Below are 8,882 nucleotides of genomic sequence, written 5' to 3' on the forward strand. Positions count from 1 at the left end.
TCCACCAGACCCCTCTGCTCCAGACCACTGTCACAGTGCTCAGCTAAGTGGCCTGTGCTCTCTTGGACACTCAGTCTACTTCCCTGACAGAAATCACAAGGAGGCTCTGAAGATGCAAATCAGGTCAGGCTATGTCTGTCTTCAGACCCTTCAGATCTCCTCCAGAGTGGAATGGTTCATCACTACTGCTGAGAGGAACCTCTGTCTTGCTGCCAGCCTGTGCCTGCCTGCTTTCTACAGACCTTTGGGCCCTTCCTTCCTTCCTTCCTTCCTTCCTTCCTTCCTTTCTTCCTTCCTTCCTCCCCTCCCTCCCTCCTTCCTTCCTTCCCTCCCTCCTTCCTTCCTTCCCTCCCTCCTTCCTTCCTTCCTTCCCTCCCTCCCTTCCTCCCTCCCTCCCTCCCTCCCTCCTTCCTTCCTCCCTCCCTCCCTCCCTCCCTCTCTCCTTCCTTCTTTCCCTTCTTCCTTTCCCTGCAGGCTGACTCCTTTCCACTACTTATTTGGTCTCTAGTTTTCTTTGCCAGGTCAGGGTCATAGGGCAGAGAGACACATGGCCCTCTGCATATTCTTTTGTTTCTTGTCCATCTGTCCTTCTACTTCCCTGGAACTGTTTCTTGGTGTCTTAGGGTTTCATTGCTGTGAAGAGACTCTTATACAGGCCAACATTTAATTGGGGCTGGCTTAGATTTTCAGAGGTTCAATCCATCAGCGTCTTGGCAGGAAGCATGGCGTCGTGCAGGCAGACGTGTTGCTGGAGGAGGCAAGAGTTCTACCTACATCTTGATCCAAAGGCAGCCAAGAAGAACTCTTCCTTAATGGGCCTCAAAGCCCACCTACACCGTGACACACTTCCTCCAACAAGGCCACACCTAGTAGTGCCACTCCCAGTGGCCAAAAACTCAAGCACATGACTTTACGGGAGCCAAACTTACTCAAAACACCACACTTGGGGTCATCCCTTCACTGCCTAGAAAACGTTAGATTCCTGGAAGTTGAAGGGTGAGTTTCATTGAAGGTCTGAGCAAGTAAATGAATGCGTGGGTGATGAAGCCCCAGGATGACCTCCATCCAGTGTCTGAAGTAGTTCCCTGTTCATGGATGTGGTTCAGTCAAGTCTGGAGAGAACATGACACAGAACAACTGAAACACTAAATATCAGCCACGGCACAGCCCATTTCTCGTCCTGGTACCGACGACAATTCTGTGAACATCACCATACCTTCAACTTCATTAGCTTTTTGAAACTTACACACTTTAAATATATTCAGATCGTTGTATGTCAGCTGTGCCTCAATAAAGCTACCTTTCAAAACGTAAAAAAAAATAAACGGCATGCTTTAAAGACAAAAGCTGTGAAACGACCCAATTCAGAGCCTTTTCCTCCCATCTACCAGAGCCTCCCGTGGTGATCCTCTCTTTAGTTTGGCTCAGGGGCCCTTCCGGCTAACTGAGGTTTGACTGAACACCCTGTGTGGGTTTGGACGAACAGCTTCTGTGCTTGAGGTAGGCAGTGCTGGGAGGCTTGGGAACAAGAAGAAGCCTGTGCCCTCCAGGTGCTGACAAGTTTGGCAGGGAGGGGACCCGACACAGAATACTTCTAACCCAGGCCAGGGTGGAGGGCCAGTTAAGCAGAGCTGACAGCCATGAACCAGGGCCAGGAGCGTCCATTACATCAACTCTTGCCTGGTCCAATTTATCGCCACCGCTATTACTAATCTAATAATAATAGTAATTCCTACTAGGCTGGCCTTCTTTGGTATCAAAGGGTTATTTTTCTACTGCCAAAATTAATGATAGATGAAAACAACTCCTTGGAATTAAAAGCAGTTGTGCTTGCTAAAGGTTGAGAGAGGCAGGGGTTTCCTGGGGGCGGGGCAGGGGGCACTTCTGAGTGCGTCTTTTGAGGAATGGGTCTCCTCAGGACCTCCTCCAACCGAACATCTCAGCATATGCAAAAATCAAAATCACATTGGGCCTGTCTCTATCAGCTTTGCCACTTAATGTTTAACATATGGGAGGGAAAATGTCCTGAAGCTCTTAGAAGTAAATGAAGACATACATTCCAGGGTTGTGGTGGGAGCTGAGCGGGGCCTGGCACTCCCGACATTACCCAGGCTGTGCCAGCGAAGGTGCCTCCTGCCACCCACAGAAGCCCTCAGCATGAAGCCCTTGGGGCTAGTTTGCGTCCATCTCCATGGTTCCTGGATTTCAAAGGCTATCGGCAGAATGGTAAGAACTTCCGGTGCTTTTCAGCCTCTCTTTGTTGGCCCCTGTTAGCCTGGACCTCCATCGTTCTATTTGTCGAGCCAATCTCAGGTTGTTGGGCATAAGGCTGCTACTGTAAGAGGTAGGGGACTGGATGTGCTAACAAGGAAGCGTTAGACCCGTAGCAGGACTTGGTCGCACTCTGACCAAAATTGAGGGAACTTCTTGAGGGAGGAAGGCTAATCCCGCAGTCTCCGTGGTAGCAGGAGCTTGTGGTGAAAGAGAGCTGCTCACTTAATGGCCATCCAGATAGCAGCCAGTGAGGCAGGAAAAGGACAAAGGTAACAATACACTCCCAAAGGTCCACTCCCCAGGGACCCTCTTCCTGCAGCCAAGTCCGTTTCCCAAATAACGCAGAGGCAGACAAGCCTAGGAAAGAACTTAGCAACCTGGGCCTCACTTGGCTTGGACTGTATACACACTCCTTTTCTATGATGGACTTGCTAACCCCAGACCCTCACAGGCACCTACCCTCCTCTCCAAGAAATGCACCTTGCTAGCAACCCTGGGACCACCGCCAGATGGGGCCACGTGTACAACCCACTCCAAACAACGGACTAAGTTTCCCCTTCCTATGAAAGCCACCAAAAAATGCACTCACATCCTAGGGACACCTATTCAAACATATCCCAGATATATACAAATGTGGAGCTGACAGGGAGGGAATCCAGTCAGGACTGTTTTGGGATAAATGTACAATATGATACAATGAAGGCTTTCGGGGGCGAAAGCTAATTTTAATTTTCAGTTTAAACTCGTGCATAATTGAACGTGCAAATGATTGAAATCAGGTGCACACGAACAGGACGTATGTGGTGAGTGAAGGCTCATGCAATCCAAGCCTGTCAATCAAAACAGAGAACCACCTGTGTTATGTCTGTTAGCAACCACACTCCTGTTTCTTGAACCCCACTAAAGAAAACCCCAAACAGTAACCAGGGCCCTGGGCGCTCTCATTGAGCTGTTTCTCTTGGCGGTAGGGTATCTAATCTTACGATTGCTTTTGTTTCTGAATAGTTTTCTTACAGCTTTGCAATCTGTGTGAGCCTCCTTTTTTAATTCTTTAAGGCGCTAAGAACTTGGAAACACCTGGTCCAGACAACAACCACTGTTAACGGAACCATACTCAAACCACAAACCTGTAGGGATGTTTCAGATTCAAACCTTATAGTGCATTAAACTTCAGGCGATACCAATGAGAACACCCTGCGCACTGGGGTCTGTGAGCGACTGAAATGGCTTCATTTTCAGCATCCAGCATCACAGAAGCTGGATGTATATGTTTATGTTTGTATGTATGTATATATGTATGTATGTCTCTCTCTCTCTCTCTCTCTCTCTATATATATATATATATATATATATATATAATCTCTATCTATCTGTTCCTGAGCTCTTCTCCCAATTCCTGCCATATAAAACCTGTGTGTGTGTGTGTATATATATATATATACATATATATATTCTTCAATTGTTTATTTCTCACTGTGCTTCATTTATGAGTAGAAGCTCATCATAGGTGCATGTATATAGGGAAGGTACTCACATATACAGAAGTTGATGCGATCCCCAGGTTCATCCAGACACTGAGGGCCCTGACATACGTCACACCATGGGTAATGGGGACACTATTGCGTATACAAACCGAGTGAGTGGCAGGCTTCTGAAAATCAGGGAAAGCTTTGATTCCAGTGAACGGTCACTTCCCAGTTGCATCAGCTGCTGGGTGGCATTGCCCTGGGCTCTGTCAAGGGTCTGGATTCTCTTACAGTGGCACCGCCCCATGAAGTGAACCTGAGCTGAGGGCTGTTTGTGTACCTTTTGCAAACACGGTGTTCCGATCTCTATTAACCGCTCTGGGTCTGCTGCTTATGGTACCGCCATCTGTGAGCGTCCCATTTTGTTAGATTATACACCACGCTTTGTCACATGAAGGCCTCTTCGCAGCTGAGTGGCTTATGGTAACACTGAGTACTTCATAGACCAGGAGGAGACTGGGCACAGATGTTTGGCCAGATTTTACAAGTAAGAATCCTATGCCCATGTTTTTGCTTTTCGGGCTCTGTTTTTCTCCCCCCCGCCCCCAAGTAAAATAGGCTTTAATTTCTTTCTGGGGCTTAAATATGCAATTATTATGCATCATAAACACCCACTTCCTCTCTTCCAATTATATCTGTTCCCATCTTGCTTCTGGCCTGGGCTGGAATTGCTTGGTCAATGCAGCCCACGGGGAATGACATCATACAGATTCCGCCATTTCCTTCTCATGGTTTAAGATGTCCCCAGGACGTTCAGTGGAAATGAAGGTTTGTCTCATTCTTGGTCTTTAAAGGAAGGCATTTAGTATTTACCATTAAGTATAATTTTAGTCATGGATTTTTTTATAGATACCCTTTAAGTCTTTCTTTCTATTGATAATTTGCTGAAAACCTTTAATGTGTATGGCTGATAAGCCATAACCATTGTTTTCCCTAGATCTATTAAAATGAGCACATAACTTTTTCCTTTATCCCGAATTATTGATATTTTAGGCATTAAGCCAACCTTGCATTCCAGTGATGAACTCTACCCAATTGTGTTGTTTGTTATATATTGCTGGACTCATTTGTTGAAATTTCATTAGGAAATGTTCACATTCGCTAGAGGCTTCGTTAAATTTTTTTTCTTATTCATGACTGTCTGGATCGTGTATCCCACTAATACTTTACACATGAAGAGAGTTAGAAAAACCTTACTCCTGTCCCATTTTCTGAGTCGGTGGAATTGGTATTATTTCTTCTTCAAATATGTGGGGATAATTTAAATATGTGGGGGTGGATCCAGAGCTCTTTTGTGGGGCAGCTTTAAATTATAAAATGTAACATTTTTAATAGGCAGCCTTTTTTGAATATTCTGTTTTATCATCTGTCAGTTTATTAGTAGCATTTTTAAAGGAACTTTATTCATTTCATCTAAGTTACAAAGTTTTAGCATAAAACTATTAAAATATTCCATTACTGTTTTTTAGTATTTGTAGGAGCCATAATGATATTTTTTTCCTTCCTAGTGATGATGATTTTCTCTTATTTGTGTTTAACTCCTTTCTCTCCCTCAAACTTCCTCTTTTGGGATAGTCCATTGAAACTCTATCACACTCATTGATCTTTAGAAATAACCAACTTTACCTTCACTTATTTTCACTTTTGCCTGCATATTTTACATTTTACTTTAACCATACATCTCTAGTTCTTCCACTCACACTGGTGTCAATGCTGTGTTTATTCCCGTCATCTCTTGTTGTGTATGTTTTAGGCCTTTCTTCTTGTTATAAAGCTCGTAGAGTTAGCAATTTATCTCCACACTCAGCTTTATTTCTTGGTCACATATGTTTAGATATATAAGGTCTCTGTTGCAATGGAATTCAAACCATGGTCTACTATTTCTTCGAAGGCCTTTGCCAATCTATTGCCTATATGGGGCGTATTGTATCTCTGTGCGGTTAGGGAGTCTTCTGGCTATACTTGGTTCTCTTTTCTGGTTGGTGGCCAGAGCGTACACAGAGATGGGTAGCTGGGCTTAGCTCCTCCTACCTATGCTTCTCTTCCAACAAGGATAGTGTGAGAAGTAGACCAGAGAAAAGACCCCTCATTTTCAGATAAGCAAAGGAAAACTAAATGAGAATTTTGCATATACGTTGTGGGACCTGATCATGTTGCAGTTTGACTCATTGTTTTCTGCACTCTGTTGAACTGAGCACCTGCATTTTATTTGCTGAGGCAGGAGGGCTGCAACATCATTTGGTTGTCACCGGCTGCTCTATTGCAACACACCAGATTTCTGTATATTCTTTTCTTCCATTTTTCTAGTTGACAGTAGGGAAGGCAAAGACTGGTATAGGCCGGGTCCAGTAATCCTGTTGTGTTTTGAAGCCTCATGCCTCCTTCCACAGAAGGTGTCACAGAGTCCTTGTAGAAGGGGGTCACTGCTGTCCGCACTGCTCAGGTCTTGCTTCATCACAGTCAGCAGCTTTCTGGGATGCGTAAGTTTGACCAATGGCAAGGTCTCCACCTGCCTCTTACAAGGCTGCCTGGCCAATAAGATTTTGGATTTTTCTCCCCGATATGATGCCTTGTTTAATTAAATTCAATGGTTCTCAATTGTATCTGACAGACTGATCCCTTTTGTTCTGTAGGCTTACGTTTGTCAAAACCTACTTCATTTAGGTTCTAAAATACTTCAACCTCCCTCCTAGCTCACCAACCAGAGGTAGGGGAGAAAGAATGTTAGTAGGAGAAGTGAACCTGTTTAGAACCAGTTCCTCGGGTGACGCCACTCTTCTTGTCAATATTACTAGCAAACACCGAATATGAATTAGTACCGAAGACTTGATTCAATAAAATGGTGAATGGGCATGAGTCAGCAGAAGCAACCAGAATCAGCCGGATTACCATGAGAAGTTCTTTGGCACATTTCTTTCGATGACATGACGACCATCGAGGACCAGCAAAGACCAACATTGTAGCAACGCAAGAATGTCTTCTCAGTGTTTGTTCCATTTATATCCCTTCTGACCGTCAGGCGCCCTCTCACGTGTCTGTTCCCAGCAAAACACCACACACCCTCCAACAAGACAGCTTCCAGAAAAACATCACATGACAAAACAGCCGAGCTGTTAAAGAAATCAGAAATTTCCCCTTCATCGTTCTCTTCTATATATAATATTTCAACAGAAATGAATTTCATTGACTTTCCCTGAGCACAGACCCTGGATGTAACGTGTGAACATGTCTTCAGAAACTCCTAACTTACTCGATGTCAAATTTCACATTCCCTAAACACTTTCCCCAGTGTCCCAATGCAATGAACAGCGCCATACCCCGCCACGATATATATAAGGGTGTCTTCTTCACAGACAGATAAATGTGGATTTTTCTCTCTTCCACCTCCTATTGGAGTAAAATGGCACCTTCATTTTTTTCTTCTATTTTTGGTGATCTTTCTGTAACGATACCTAGAGAATGAGTATTTTAGAATTTTAGTTGCTGGCTCAAAGGGTACCTTTGCTTGAAATTCTGAAAAAAATTCTGCCAACTTACCTTCTCCAGTCATTATCTCTGCTGAAACGTGCCTGTTACCCACTGTCCTTCATAACAGTAGACTTACGCTGGGATTTTTGACAGTCTGATGGGTGAGAAACAGTAGCTAGCACATCTTTAATAAAAACCTGCACTCCCCTTGTGTGTTCTGGGCTTGTGCTCGTTTTTATTCCTGGAGATAGTTTCTCTTCCAATTTAAAATTTTTCCTTTCTTTGCAGGCCTTGAAGAAATGTTAAAAAATATTTAATCAAATGTATCAATCTCGATTTGTGCATCACACTTTCAGCTTTACCCTTCCGAGAAGGGAAAAATGCACCCAACTTTTCTTTCTAGGGACCTGGCTTCCTCTGTTAGACAGATTACCCCAGTACTGGGATTAGAAATACAAGCCACAATGCACAGCTTCTTATATGTGTGTTGGGAATCTAACACAGGTCCTTATGTTTATGTAGCAAGCGCTTTGTTGACTGAGCCATCTGTCTTCACTGGGGTTTCACCTGTTGTGGTGAGGCCACCTGACCACAGTAACTCTTATGAAGAAAACATTTAATTAGGGTTGGCTTACAGTCCCAGAGGTTTTGTTGATTATCATTATGGCAAGAACTAGGGTGCAGGCAGACATGGTGCTGGAGAAGGAGGTGAGAGTTGTACATCTTGATTCACAGGCAGCAGAAGGAGACTGGAATTCCACACTGGGCGTACCTTGAGCATAGGAGACCACAAAGCCCCTACTGTGACATACTTCCTTCAACAAAGTCACACCCACTCCCACAAGCCACACCTCCTAATAGTACCACTCCCCATCGGCCAAGCATTCAAACACATGAGTCTATGGGGACCATACCTATTCAAATCACCACCCTATCTCCTTATTTCATGACAAATTTTTAAAATGTAAATATTTGGTCAACTTTAAATTTTTCAGGTATTGGTATGGGTTTTCTGTCTTCATTACTTTCTGAGATTTTACTATTATTGTTTTTCTTCCAAATGAGTGTGAAGTTGCTGACAAGATCTCATCCTGGTAGAGCATTAAAGGAAGTTTTATTAGATTGGCTTACAGGATGTCGTTTGGACAATTCAACAGTGTCTGCCTCACACTGGAGAGGCAAGGAGTCTAGAAGTGGTTCAGTCCACAAGCTCTCAGAAGCCCCTATCTGGTGCTAAAGGCCTGAGGATCTCTGGACAGCTGCTGGTCCTCAGTCTACACTGGAAGCTTGAAGGAGCTGATTGTAATACCAGAGAAAGGATGTTTCAGCAACAAGAGAGGTGAACTCACCAGAGACACTGAGGACAACCAGGCAAAGAACAGTGTCAAAGACTAATCAAGAAACTTCCTCGCAGGAAGCAGCATGTGTTTTAGTTGATTCCAGATGCAGCCAGGTTGACAACCAAGATTAACCATCACACTCAGGGTCTTCTAATTTCTATCTTTAATATATTAATCAGGAGCCAGAAAAAAATGGCAATATAATTCGTCAGCTCATAAAAAGAACATGTGGATCCAGATTATATAGCTGACTAAGAGAGTCAGTTGTGGTTCA

At 44.0% G+C, this 8,882-nt stretch overlaps 1 long non-coding RNA gene across 1 annotated transcript; it reads right to left on the reverse strand.

The window, feature by feature from the left end:
• Nucleotides 1-5,405: 5,405 nt before the first annotated feature.
• Nucleotides 5,406-7,996, reverse strand: LOC134483503 (uncharacterized). The gene is made up of 2 exons (XR_010060333.1): nucleotides 7,338-7,996; nucleotides 5,406-7,252 (listed from the first exon to the last, which is right to left on the reverse strand). It is a non-coding gene; the product is annotated as an uncharacterized LOC134483503 (long non-coding RNA).
• Between the last annotated feature and the right edge of the window lie 886 nt (nucleotides 7,997-8,882).

The sequence above is a fragment of the Rattus norvegicus genome, chromosome 19, assembly GCF_036323735.1.
Source record: "Rattus norvegicus strain BN/NHsdMcwi chromosome 19, GRCr8, whole genome shotgun sequence".
NCBI classification, from domain to species: domain Eukaryota; kingdom Metazoa; phylum Chordata; class Mammalia; order Rodentia; family Muridae; genus Rattus; species Rattus norvegicus.